The sequence below is a fragment of the Bidens hawaiensis genome, unplaced genomic scaffold (assembly GCF_021521415.1).
Source record: "Bidens hawaiensis isolate Kalapana, Puna unplaced genomic scaffold, B.hawaiensis_p1.1 tig00007072_1, whole genome shotgun sequence".
Classification (NCBI taxonomy): Eukaryota; Viridiplantae; Streptophyta; class Magnoliopsida; order Asterales; family Asteraceae; genus Bidens; species Bidens hawaiensis.
Genome location: NW_027491487.1, coordinates 572525 through 587851, shown reverse-complemented (window position 1 = coordinate 587851; position 15327 = coordinate 572525). Strand labels below are relative to the sequence as shown.

General features: G+C 38.7%; 1 pseudogene; it reads left to right on the top strand.

The window, feature by feature from the left end:
* Positions 1-14711: 14711 nt before the first annotated feature.
* Positions 14712-14854, top strand: LOC143634526 (5.8S ribosomal RNA; annotated as a pseudogene).
* Positions 14855-15327: the final 473 nt, after the last annotated feature.

Below are 15327 nucleotides of genomic sequence, written 5' to 3'. Positions count from 1 at the left end.
CAAATAAAATTCAGTTTTGAAAAACCGCTTCCAAACTCAATGCCATCACCACTAACCTTAGATTTAAGATTTGGTGATGGCATTGAGTTTTGGAAAGGATTTTATCAAAATCTAAGATCTTTGGGAAGTTTAAGATCTGTGGAAACTTTATATTTTTTCTGCTTGGCCAAGTTTGGAATTCACATAACATATATAGAAGTGTAATAAATTTCAGTCACCAGTTTTATTGCAGTCATTAAAGTCTCTGTTGTTATATAGTTGGTTGTTGAGTGTATAACACACTATAACTGCATACTATCTGTCAAAATGGTTTCCACGCGCTTTGGAAACGCACAGAAGCTAATTATTTTTGGAAATTAATTACATTTATACCTACTACCTGTCCAAAATCTTGAAAATATATTTATGTAATGATAGCCTACATTCAAATTAATTAAAATAAAAAAAACTAGTAAATCACACGCTTTGTGCGCTTTTAACACCTGTAAAAAATCTTTAAAATATATTTATGTAATAATAGCCTACATTCAAGTTAATTAAAATAAAAAATCTAGTATATCTTACTAGATACGCTACAAATCAACTGAACTACAATAAATTACTGTCTCAACTATCAAAAATTAAATTTTAGGTCTATTTTATTATTCAATCACACTAACATCTATTTTAAAGTTAATTAAAAAAACTACATCCAATACGCTATACATACGCATAAACCAAAATATAATAATAACATTTACAGTTAATAATTAATATTATTTACAATAATAACTCCTAGTTAATAATATCACGCTTTGGAAACGCTCAACGCTCTACAGTTAATAATAACATTTACAATAATAACATTCACATAATATAAGTGATTAGGTATTAAAAAACAACCAGTCATTAAATTTCAGCCACCAGTTATATATATCACGCTTTGGAAACGCTCCACGCTTTACAGTTAATAATAACATTTACAATAATAACATTCACATAATATAAGTGATTATGTATTAAGAAAACAAGATCAAATACATTTTATTGTTAACATGAAAACAGTGAGAACCAACTTGCTGTTATCATTAGGTTTAGTTTTATAGTTGTTTACTGTTATTCTTTGTTCGTATTTGCTAATTTTCGATTATGAGACGCTATAACTATTTGTTGATTTATATTTTGTTGTTATTATTTGATTTTTTTCTTTTGTTGTTATAAGTATTGTTGGTATTTGCTGGTATTGTTTCTTACGTTCTCGTTTTTTATAAATTAGTATTATTTTCTACGTTCTCATGCTAAAATTAAAATGTACATATTAAAAAAAATTAATATGATTAATCAATTCACATAACATAAACATATTAATACCAAAATATAAAAATTACAATAATAACATTTAATTACATTAATATAGAAAACCAAAAATTACATAAAACTATAACTAGCTCCTAGCATCCGACTCCGTCTCAGAATCGACATCCATCGTAGACCTCCCTATAGATTCCGTATCCGAATCCGAATCCTCTAGAGTATGAGAGGGCATGATCCTCTCGTACATGCCATCGGAGGTGTAGGTGGAGTCCCTAAGCCTACGGAGGCGAAGGTTCACCTGAGAATGGAACGCCCCATAAACGGACACCGCCCTGAAGTGCTCCAAGTCTTCCAACTCGATGTACGCCACCTCGATCCCCGGCACTACCATTTCAGTGCTGAAATAATCAACAGTCGTATACCCAATCCACCTAACCATTCGGTTAAGTTGTTGGTACGAGAAGGTTTGAGAGTTAACATAGTCAATATACCTCACCATTTGATTCCTCCGGAAGGAGCCGGAAAAAAAGTGGAATCGTATCGTGAAGAATGTGGGGTCGTCGTAGATGGGGGCTTGAGCACCCGGTGCACGTTGGAGCCAATTAGCTGCAGCCATTATCGGAAATTATAATTGGAAGAAAGGTGGATTGTGATTGTGATATGGATTCTGATTATGGATTGTGATTGTGATTGTGATTGTGGATTGTGATTGTGATTGTGACTTGTATTTAAACACCATCGGAAACCGCCGGTACATCTCCCTAACAATTTGAATTTGGCGGCACAAGAAACTGTAAAGGAAATGATGACGTCGCCACTCGTCAAATCAACGTGTGGCCATTTATGAAGATTGGACACGCTTAAAAATATTATACTGTGACCATTATAACTTATAGCCACACATAGTAAGTGTATCCGTGACAATAAAAAACTTAGAAAAAATAAAACTAAGATATTCTTTGGTCACACAACCTCATATAAGTGGCCATTAATTACATTTGGACACACTAAAAAATATTTAAGTGTGACAGTTTATAACTTATAACCACACATAATAAGTGTATCCGTGACAATAAAAAACTTATAAAAAGCAAAACTAAGATACTCTTTGGTCACACAACCTCGTATAAGTGGCCATGAATTACATTTGGACACACTAAAACATCCTTTAAATGTGACAATTTATAACTTATAGCCACACATAATCAGTGTATCCGTGACAATAAAAAACTTATAAAAAGCAAAACTAAGATACTCTTTGGTCACACAACCTCGTATAAATGGCCATGAATTACATTTGGACACACTTAATAATATTTTAGTGTGACCATTTATTACTTATAGCCACACATAATATGTGTTTTCGTGACAATAAAAAACTTATGAAAAATAAAAGTAAACTATTCTTTGGTCACACAACCTCGTGTAAGGGACATATATTTTAAGCGTTTTAGCCACATAACTAATAAATACAATGGTTGTTCGTCATATTTCGTCACTTTATTTAAAATGTGGCTAGAAAATGTGACATTAGGTCACACAACGTAATATAAGTGGCTATATGTTTTACCTTTTAGACACATCTTTTATCAATACAGTAGCCGCTTGTCAAATTTGGCCACACAATTTAAACATGTGGCTAGTTAAATGTCACAGTTTGTGGCTAATGCATGTGTTTTTGGTCACATGTATCAAAGATGAAACAAATTATGACTGTAGGTTACATTTCGCCACTTGTTTTTATAATGTGGCTAGTTTTTGTCACAGTTTTTTTAAAAGTGTGGCGAAAAGTACCTGAATAGGTATAAAATGGTCACGTGAAGAATAATAAGTGTGGCCAAAACATTCTGGAAGGTTTTCAAACATGGTCAAAGACCTTTTAGCCACACATTTAAGCCGAAGTGTGGCAAATCGCCCAAACCACATGTGTGGCCGAAGGTCGATATTCACTTAGTGTGTTAGTTTATTGATTTTGTGTTCTAAACCGTCAATTCTTGGTTTTGTATGTAATCGAGATTAATCGGGAGGGATTTAGGGTTGGATAAACTAATTGGTTTTTGAGTGATCACCTTGCGTTGTATAATCCAAGTACTTGATCTTCAATTATCGCAATCTTTTACATAAACACGAACTTTGTCTATTGTTCATCTCAGTTAAACATTAACTGTAACAATCATGGAAACCTGAAACCGAGGGAAGGCATATTTTCTCATATTGATTAAAACTTGTTTATTTGCTTTAGTTCTTTATTGTTAATCAAATCAACCAACAACATACTTGAGTTTATTTTCTGCATTTAATTTAATATAGATTAATTACAAAGCTACTTAGTAACATATTTTCCACAAACTCTCTGTGTTCGATACCCGCTTACCTCTATCTAACTAGTGGTATTCGGTTTATTTTTGAGTGAGTCTTCGACCTCACGTCAGCCCATTGGGACATTATATGAAAAAGTAGAGCCTAGGGGTCACATCAACCCCTAGACAACTCTTGGCACTCCTGAAGGTAATTTCCAATCTTCTACTCGTTCTACCAAACTGATCCGATATCCGAGTGATGTCACTGCATTATGTGTTATTGTCTGATAATTTGATCTTAATTTGTTAGTTTGATACTTGTACGAGAAAAATTTAGTTATGGGCTTAGAAATTGAAGTTACATTAGGGAAGACCAAGCCACAAAAAGTAGATTTTGTGTCTATGTCGCCGACAACAAAATAGAGGGGGTTGAGGAAGTGGCGAATGATTCATAGGGATTAAGTTGTGGTGAAGCAGAAAGAACATGTTGGTGTGCAGCTCATATAATGAGGAGGTAATAAAGGTTTAGGGTTTGAGAAACGGGGGAAAGGGTTAAGGAGGTGTTATAGCCCATAGAAATTGAAGCTAAATGGGTCAAACGAATGAGAGATCATCAAAACGAAGCAAGTTGGTGGTGCAATTGTAATATCACGTAAAATTCGGGCCAAAAATGTCAAGTTTCCAAAGTCAAGGGACCAATTCTACCAATTTCCAAACTCCAGGGACTAAACTGAAAAATCTGTCTTCTTAACCCATCGCGCTACGCGAAAGGGTCAAGAAAGACACCTATCGCGTACCGCGATGGGGTATCTGACATAGACTGACACGTGTGCCACGTGGCACACGGTGGCAACGCCTGTTGCCACATGTCACCACGTGTTGACACGTGTGGCGGCGCCTGCCACGTGTTGACACGTGGCAGGTCTACACCCTGACTCACCAACCCTATATCGCGGTACGCGATAGGGGAGCCAGGGAACCCATCGCGTACCGCGATGGGGTTCAAAAATGGGTATAGATAGGGCAGCTGCGAGATTGATCCACTCACACCAAATTTTCACATACATACTCTCTCTCTACCTCGAAGTTCGTGCCCTTGATCCATCTCGATAAACGTGCCCCGAAACCTCGTTTTCGATGCCCATTACCTCGATTTCCGTGCCACTCCCCGACATCCAAACAAGAAGGAAGTGCTGCCCTGACGACCCGGTGATTACCTCGAAGTGCGTGTCAAGTAAGGAGAAAATATTTAAAAGGAAAGAGTGTTGATTAAGCGGCGACGAAGTGCTGCCCAAGTGACTAGGGTTTATCAAGCCGATAAAGGTAGGCATAATACCCGACCAAAATAATAATAATAATATATTAAAAGGGCTTAATACCCTAAGTCGAAGTTATTCTCGATAATCAAAGAAAAATATAACAAAGAAAATATAGGAAAGAAAAGATAAAATATATATAAATATATATATATATTAGATTATTCTTTGTTATGAAATATATTATTTAAGTATTATGAGTATACTGAAATAATAAAATAAAAGAATACGTTTCTTAATGAAGAAGAAACGTCGGGTTTTATAAATAAACTAAAGGTTTATAAAGATTACTTTTTAACTAAAGGTTTTAAAGTAAAATGAAATAATGAACTAAAGGTTCATTGAGATAAATAAGACTAAAGGTGTTAAGCTGGATCGTGTATCCAACTAATGAATGTTATACTCGTACTATAGGTGCGAGATAGCGAAGGAAGATTAACGGACGGTGTTGGAAGCCGATCCCATTGAAAAGGTTAATACGCCCCACTTTTTACAAACTTGTCTTTAAACGAGTCAACTTGATTATATGAAAAACTTTACATGAGTCTATGTGTCTCTAAAATCATTATAAATAAGAGTATAAGCCAGCCCTCAGGCTATGGTATACGTTTGTCTGGATCCTTACATATGTGGAATGCGGTGGGCACATCGCACCACACTTGGTCACGACCTCCAGCCACGATGGGCCGAACCTAAGTTACGTCTGAGTGGGGAATGGCCATGTGTATATTTGTAGTACCTAAATTATGTCATAAACGCTGCGGTGTTTCGCTGAGGTGACCTAGTGCAGAGACTCGAGTTTATGATGATTGTTTATCTTAATTATTCCTAAGACAAGATGGGCCGAGACTTACGTGGTCTCGAGGGGTAATTAAGTAAAGAAAATAATTTAATCGTCAGCATATTCACCAACATTCGTTGCTGACGTATTTTATTTACATTTTGCAGGTAATCATGAGTAGAGCTTGAAGGACGAAGAAGCTCAAGTATCTGATGGCTCGGATAACTTTTATGTAAATATTAAAACTTGGTGGTTTTTGTAAACTTATAAACAAGTAAAACCAAACGAGATTTTCATCTCGTCTTTTGTGTTGTAAATATTTATAATATCGATCCTTTGTTTTTATAAAGTCTTCCGCATTAACCCGCTACTCTGATATATTTACAAATGTGGTACCAACTATGGTTCATACCCCTAGGCTTAGATTGGGGGTGTTATAGGTTGGTATCAGAGCCATCGTTCTTAGCGAATTGGGTATCATAAAACAGTACCCAAGCTTCGATTCAAGCATAGGAAATATTTACTTGTTATTTGAATAGGTATAAGATTGGTTGGTAACCTTTTCTTTCGCTCTCTACATTCTAAACCACCCAAAAAGATGTCGTATGAAGAATTAATGAAGTATTATGATAATGAAGCTAGAAGAGCAAGGAAGTATTATAAATTCCCCAAGGACATTATGAGCAAGGATACTTCGAGTCATTTTTCAATTCCAACGAAGGACCTAGTCAACAACCCAACATGGAACCAAGTCCTATCTATCATTTGGATAACACCCCACACGAAGTGTACCAATCGCCGAGACACTCGAGTTATCATCCTACAAGTCTGCCAATGTACCAACCATCGGAGGTACCGACGTATTATCCTTCCGAGATTCTGACATATCAACCCATGGAGACTTCGCCATACTATCCATCTAGAAGATCAACACATTTGCCGTCAAATCCGCATCCGTCATACTACTTTCTTGCCAACAAGCAAATAAAAGAGGAACCCAATTCTCCTTCTTCCGAATGGATGAAATGCCACTCCGACCAGCGAAGGTGGCATACCGGCACTTCAACAATGGATACTGCCAATTCCCACATCAACAATAAAGGGCCGTCTCACAAGCCCAAGATGAGGGTGACTATGCCATACGAGAAGATCTACATGCCCTCAATGACTGAAGAAGAGCCAGAGAAGGAACCGGAAGAGGAAACTGATCCAGAAATGACCGAAGAGGAACCAAACGAGGAAACCGACCCAGAAGACCCGGACAATCCAAAAGAAGTAACCACACCAATGGAGGAGCAACACACAACCCCAAGCTATGGATCTGTGGATCCATACATGCAATTCCTCCATGAGCTCAAGGGGAAGGCGTCAATAAGTTTCCCATCATATCAAGGCGAGATTCCATCCATTGAAGAACAGGCCAATGAAATTCGTGAGCAAAATAAAGAAGCCGATGCATTCTTCAATTATCCCTCCGATGTGACTGCATCACCATACCCGTGATGACGGGTTACCGTGACCCACCTCCAAGATATGGGTATCCTACCGACATACCGCAGTCCCAGGAGGAGCATTTGGATCGAGCCTTACAAGAAACTGATGAGTTGAGGAAGAAGATTGATGCTGAGGGGAAAAAGAAAAAGAAAACGGGAGACAAACTACTTCGCAAATGCAACAAGCTCACCAAAGTTGTGAAGAAGTTTATGAAGGATTAAGAAGAAGTATATTTGTAAAATAGTTTGTTTGATATGTGTATAATATGTAATAAGGATAGGATATTATATATCGTTTTAACGGTATATAAAGAATGATGTAAAATAATATACGTATCATTTATGATATGTATATGGTTGTGAAATAAATAAAAATTTGTATAATAAGAAAAGAAATGTGTTAAATTTCAGATCAAAAAGATATAAAAGATAAAAAGATTTAAAAGAGAATTTCTAGACAAAGCGATAACCGTGAGGTTTCCCGAAAGGAAGCCGAGAAACGAGAAGCTAAAGGGAAAGGTCCTGAGAAAGAACGAGAGGATCCGATTCCCGAAAAATACATGAATCAAATACAACAAATGATCGATAAGACTGTTAGAGAAGCATCTGAAAATAGATCCCAAACAAAACATTCTCATTCTGAAAATCATTCTCGAAAGTCTGTTTCCAAACCACGATCCAGACCTTCCCGCATGGACGAAAGCATGCATGAATCAAATGCCGATGGAGGCATAAGGCAATAATTTAAGAAACTCAAAATCGGTGGTTTCACGTTTAAAGACTTTAAGTATTACGGACCAAAAGAATTTCACGGGGATAAGGGAGCCATAAATACCGTAAGGTGGATAGAAGAGATGGAAACAATTGTAATCACAAGAATGTGTACGGAAGAAGAAAAGATTCAATACTCCGCCTTAATGTTCAAAGGCGAAGCACATGAATGGTGGAACGCGTTAATTTTAAGTACAGGAAGAGAAGTGATGTATAGTTTGAAATGGAACGAATTCAAAGAGTTACTGATGTCAAAGTTCTGTCCGATGCACGAGACAGATCAAATTCAAACAAAGTTCTTGACTCACAAGGTTATCGGAACAAACCTTCGTGAGTATAACATGAAATTTCACGAGTATTGCCGTTTAGTGCCCCAGCTGGTTACCCCGGAATTCAGCAAAATCACACGTTACATATGGGGACTATCCCGTGATATTCGTGACACGGTAAGATCGCACTTGCCACAAACCGCTGACTCCGCAATGGAGTTGGCTGGATATCTGATGGGCGGAATGATCCGCAATAAGGAGGAAGATAAGAAGGTTGTACCAGCACATGACTCGAGAAAAGGTGGAGATACCCACTTCAAGGGTAAAGGGGTTGACCAACGAAGGTCTAGCTCCAATCTCGGCGTCCCTCAATTCAAAATTTGCAAGAAGTATCATCGAGGTAGATGCAACTTTGCATCCCAAGTCTGTGAATCGTGTAATAGACCCGGTCATACCACAGCCGATTGCTGGAAGAAGAAGATGACCTGTTATAACTGCAAGGAGATGGGGCATCTTAGCTTCGAGTGTCCCAAAAATAAACCCGCGACTGGTGGTTCGGGTGGTAGCGGTTAGAAGAACGAGCCCAAGAAGGGCAATGCAAGAGTCTTTGTTCTTGATACGAAGAAAGCGGCTGACATGCCGAAAACTATCACCGGTACGTTTCTTGATAACAACGCCTATGCTAGAGTCTTGTTTGATTCAGGAGCCAATTTAAGTTTTATAGATTATAAATTTTGTAGTCTATTAAACGAACCTTTAATCAAACTTAATAAAACTCTAAGCGTCGAAACCGCTAATGGCGACATTGTTAAAATCTCCGAAGCTATAGAAAATGGAAAAATCTTGTTAGCCGGTTATGTTTTTCCTATTCTATTGTTATCCATGACTCTTGCTGGTTTTGATGTTGTATTGGGTATGGATTGGTTATCCTACAACCATGCACGTATCCTTTGCAATACCAAGACTGTTGAACTCCAAGCCCCCGATAAACGTACTATACGAATTGAAGGGGACAAGGACGCTGGCCAAGTTAGCCTAATCTCCATGATAAAGGCTAACAAATGTTTGAATCAAGGATGCTAAGCATTCATGGCCTACGTCACCGAAGAATTGAAACCTAAAGAAATCAAAGATGTTCCTGTTGTTTCTGATTATGCCGATGTATTTCCCGACGAACTCCCCGACATTCCTCCCAATCATGAAGTAGAGTTTAGAATCGACCTTATTACCAGTACTGCTCCGATCGCCAAAGCTCCATATCGCCTCGCGCCAACCGAGATGAAGGAACTAAAGAAACAACTCGACGAGATCCTAGAGTAAGGCTTTATACGACCAAGTTCATCACCGTGGGGAGCACCAATACTGTTCGTTAAGAAGAAGGATGGATCCATGCGGATGTGCATTGATTACCGAGCCCTCAACAAAGTAACTATCAAGAACCGTTATCCACTTCCGCGTATCGATGACTTGTTCGATCAACTTCAAGGTGCTAGCTATTTTTCCAAGATTGATCTTCGTTCCGGCTATCACCAACTCAAGGTTCAATCCGAAGACATTCCTAAAACTGCCTTCAGAACGAGGTATGGCCATTATGAGTTCACCGTTATGCCATTCGGACTCACTAATGCGCCAGCTGCGTTTATGGATATGATGAACCGAATTGTAAACCTTACTTAGATAAATTTGTGATCGTTTTCATCGACGACATACTCATTTATTCTAAAAAAAAGGACGATCATGAAAATCATCTTCGAAAATTGCTTGAAATCCTAAGAACCGAGAAGTTGTACACCAAGTTCTCGAAATGCGAGTTTTGGTTGCACGAAGTGCAATTTCTTGGTTATGTCATTAATATTAACGGAATTCAAGTGGATCCCGCTAAGATTGAAGCCATTTCAAAATGGGAGGTTCCAAAGTCGTCAACCACGATCCGAAGTTTCTTGGGATTGGCTGGCTATTATCGAAGATTCATCGAAAACTTTTCTCGAATCGCTGTTCCCTTAACCTCTCTAACTCGTAAAAACATCAAATATGAATGTGGAACAAAGCAACAAGAGGCGTTTGATATACTTAAACAAAAGCTTACCCAAGCTCCTATACTGGCTTTGCTAGAAGGTATTTAAGACTTCGTGGTCTTTTGCGATACATCACATTCCGATTTAGGATGCGTGTTGATGCAATGCAAGAAAGTTATAGCCTACGCCTCTCGTCAACTCAAGGTGCACGAGAAGAATTACACAATTCATGATCTAGAGTTAGGAGCCATAATCTTTGCACTTAAGATATGGAGGCATTATCTCTATGGAGTAAGATTTATCGTGTACACCGATCACAAGAGTTTAAAACATATTTTTGATCAAAAAGAACTTAATATGCGCCAACGACGCTGGATGGAAACTCTAAATGACTATGACTGCGAAATTGTCTATCACGAAGGTAAGGCCAACGTCGTGGCCGACGCCTTAAGTCGAAAAGAGCACGAAAAGCCAAAAAGAGTCCGAGCGTTAAGGCTAGAACTTTAAATTGATCTTATCGACCAAATCAAATCCGCTCAAATTCAAGCGATTAACGAAAACCAAATTTCTTACGAAAAACGTAACGGCGCCATTTACTCGCTAGTCAAAGGTGACGATGGTATCCTTAGAATGGGAAACCGGATTTGGGTACCAATCTTTGGAAACTTACGTGAGAAATTCTTAAACGAAGCCCATAAGTCCAAATATACGATACATCCCGGAAGCGACAAAATGTACCAAAATCTTAAAGAGAATTATTGGTGGAACGGAATGAAAAAGGATGTCGCTTCGCATGTTGCGAAATGCCTCACTTGTTTAAAAGTCAAGGCCGAACACCAAAGGCCTTCGGGGTTGCTTCAACAACCCGAACTTCCCGTATGGAAGTGGGAGTTGATTACCATGGATTTTATTACCAAACTGCCGAAAACGACTCGACAACATAATGCTATATGGGTGATTGTGGACCGTCTAACTAAGTCTGCACACTTCATTCCTATTAATGAGTCGTACTCAATGGATAGATTAGCGAGTGTTTATGTAAAAAATATTGTTGCTTTGCATGGAGTACCGTTATCTATAATCTCCGATCGAGATAGCCGTTTTACATCTCACTTTTGGAAAAGCTTCCAACAAGCACTCGACACAAAGCTAAACCTTAGCACCTCCTATCATCCACAAACCGATGGGCAAAGCGAAAGGACTACTCAGACGTTGGAAGATATGCTCCGAGCATGTGTAATGGACTTAGGTGGAAGTTGGGACGACCACTTACCCCTAATGGAATTCTCATATGATAATAGTTATCACACGAGCATTAAAACCGCACCGTTCGAGGCGTTATTCGCCCGTGTGTTGGTCTGAAACCGGAGATAGTCAATTATCTTGACCCAAAATAGTCCAAGAAACTACTGACAAGGTTCTTCAAATTCGTGAACGACTTAAGACGGCACGTGATCGCCAAAAGAGTTACGCTGACGTCCATCGTAAGCCGTTAGAATTTAATGTCAGTGATAGAGTTCTTTTGAAAGTCTCGCCTTGGAAAGGCGTAGTCGCTTCGGCAAGAAAGGAAAACTAAGTCCTCGATTCGTTGGACCCTTCGAGGTACTCGAACGAATTGGTACCGTCGCATACCGATTACGACTACCTGAGGAAATGCAAGGGATACACGATGTGTTCCATGTTTCGAATCTACGTAAGTGTTTAGCCGACGAATCTCTTTCGATGCCACTAAAAGATGTAGAAATTAACGAGAATTTAAAATTCATTAAAAGACCAATTCAAATTGAAGATTCAAAACTAAAGAAACTTAAAAGACGAACATTGAAAATCGTGAAAGTTAAATGGGACTCCCGACGAGGACCCGAGTATACTTGGGAACTCGAGTCCGAAATGAGAAAGAAATACCTCCACTTATTCTCGTAAGCAATCTCGAGGACGAGATTTATTTCAACGTGGGGAGGATGTAACATCACGTAAAATTCGGGCCAAAAATGTCAAGTTTCCAAAGTCAAGGGACCAATTCTGCCAATTTCCAAACTCAAGGGACTAAACTGAAAATCTGTCTTCTTAACCCATCGCGCTACGCGACAGGGTCAAGAAGACACCCATCGCGTACCGCGATGGGGTATCTGACATAGACTGACACGTGTGCCACGTGGCACACGGTGGCAACGCCTGTTGCCACGTGTCACCACATGTTGACACGTGTGGCGGCGCCTGCCACGTGTTGACACGTGGCAGGTCTATACCCTGACTCACCAACCTTATATCGCGGTACACGATAGGGGAGCCAGGGAACCCATCGCGTACCGCGATGGGGTTCAAAAATGGGTATAAATAGGGCAGCTGCGGGATTGATCCACTCACACCAGATTTTCACACACATACTCTCTCTCTAGCCTCTCTCTCTCCACCTCGAAGTTCGTGCCCTTCATCTGTCTCGATAAACGTGCCCCGAAACCTCGTTTTTCATGCCCATTACCTCGATTTCCGTGCCACTCCCCCGACATCCCGAACAAGAAGGAAGTGCTGTCCAGACGACCCGTTGATTAACTCGAAGTTCGTGCCAAGAGTGTTGGTGTCTCGAAAAGCGTGTCAAGTAAGGAGAAAAGATTTTGCAAGGAAAGAGTGTTGATTAAGCGGTGACGAAGTGCTCCCCAAGTGACTACGGTTTATCAAGCCGACAAAGGTAGGCATAATACCCGACCAAAATAATAATAATATATTAAAAGGGCTCAATACCCTAAGTCGAATTTATTCTCGATAATCAAAGAAAAATATAACAAAGAAAATAAAGAAAAGAAAAGATAAAAAATATATAAATATATATATATATATAAAATATATAAATAATATATATATATATATATATATATATAAGATTATTCTTTGTTATGAAATATATTATTTAAGTATTATGAGTATACTTAAATAATAAAAGAAAATAATACGTTTCTTAATGAAGAAGAAACGTCGGGTTTTATAAACAAATTAAAGGTTTATAAAGATTACTTTTTAACTAAAGGTTTTAAAGTAAAATAAAATAATGAACTAAAGGTTCATCGAGATAAATAAGACTAAAGGTCTTAAGCCGGATCGTGTATCCGACTAATGAATGTCATACTCGTACTATAGGTGCGAGATAGTGAAGGAAGACTAACGGACGGTGTTGGAAGCTGATCCCATTGAAAAGGGTAATACGCCCCACTTTTTACAAACTTGTCTTCATACGAGTCAACTTGATTATATGAAAAACTTTACATTCGGGCTATGTGTCTCTAAAAACATTATAAATAAGAGTATAAGCCAGCCCTCAGGCTATGGTATACGTTTGTCTGGATCCTTACATATGTGGAACGCGGTGGGCACATCGCACCATGCTTGGTCACGACCTCCAGCCACGATGGGCCGGACCTTAGTTACGTCCGAGTGGGGAATGACCATGTGTATATTTGTAGTACCTAAGTTATGTCATACACGCTGCGTTGTTTCGCTGAGGTGAGCTAGTGCAGAGACTCGAGTTTATGATGATTGTTTATCTTAATTATTCCTAAGCCAAGATGGGCCGAGACTTACGTCGTCTCGAGGGCTAATTAAGTAAAGAAAATATTTTAAGCGTCAGCATATTCACCAGCATTCGTTGCTGACGTATTTTATTTACATTTTGCAAGTAATCATGAGTAGAGCTTGAAGGACGAAGAAGCTCAAGTATCCGATAGCTCGGATAACTTTTATGTAAATATTAAAACTTGGTGGTTTTTGTAAACTTATAAACAAGAAACCAAACGAGATTTTCATCTCGTCTTTTGTGTTGTAAATATTTATAATATCGATCCTTTGTTTTTATAAAGTCTTCCGCATTAACCCGCTACTCTGATATATTTACAAATGTGGTACCAACTATGGTTCATACCCCTAGGCCTAGTTTGGGGGTGTGATAGCATTTGGGGGGGGGGGGGTTGACTAGAGAGTAAGACCTGGTATTAATACGCTTGTACTTGGATAGAATGTGGCATGACGAGATGAGGGATTTTATGGTTAGATTAGGTGACAAATCATTTGTACAATGCATTACATTCAATATAAGATCATTCTTCTATATATATTTCGTTGAGCTTTAGCAGTTCTTCATTGGAGCCATCCATAATTGAACCACACATTTAAAACCATTCACCATGATCATCAGTGAATCAGAGGAAATGGAGGTGGAGCTCCCGTTTCAACTCCACCACCAACGTTGATCACTATTGCTACTAGCACATCTAGTTTAATCTCATGTTATTCCCAAAGCGGAATCATCCGACCCTTAATGGTATAATGATCATCGGTAGCTACAACACAACCACAACATATGCCTTACAGAAATTACCTTTTAAACATCTGACTTTGAGAGAGAGAGAGAGAGAGAGAGAGAGAGAGAGAGAGAGAGAGAGAGGGTCTTAGGTTAAAGTCTCACATACTACAATGGAAAACAATACTCGACAACGGATATCTCGACTCATGCATCAATGAAGAACGTAGTAAAATGCGATACTTGATGTGAATTGCAGAATCCCGTAAACCATCGAGTTTTTGAACATAAGTTGTAACGAAGCCTTTCGGCTGGGAGCACGTCAGCCCCACCAACAATCCCTTCTCGGGACATGTCGGAAGGATTAAAAAAAGAATTAAATTGAATTTTAATAAAATCTATTTGATCAAAATTAAATTTTTAAACCCAAATTTATTCATCTCCCGCTCAATTTTCATTTCCCCTCGTACAAAATAATTTATAATCCCACCAAAATCACATCCCTCCCAATTTTCCCTCCCCTCGTCAAATTTTCAACTCCTCACAGCCGATTAACCATCACCACCACCACCACCACCAAAGCCGTGTCTCAAACTGGCTACACATCGTAAACGATGTGCGATATTGCAAACCTCATCTTGGCTATAACCTTCTTTCCTCACTGAACTGCGCAACACCGCCGCTAGCTGACGCATTTTAGCCCTCCGTCACCACTATGGCAGCCCTCGTCTACCGTCATCTGTGTAGGTTAATCTTTGCACTTACATATATACTTTATTTGCTTTAGTTTATGCTTTG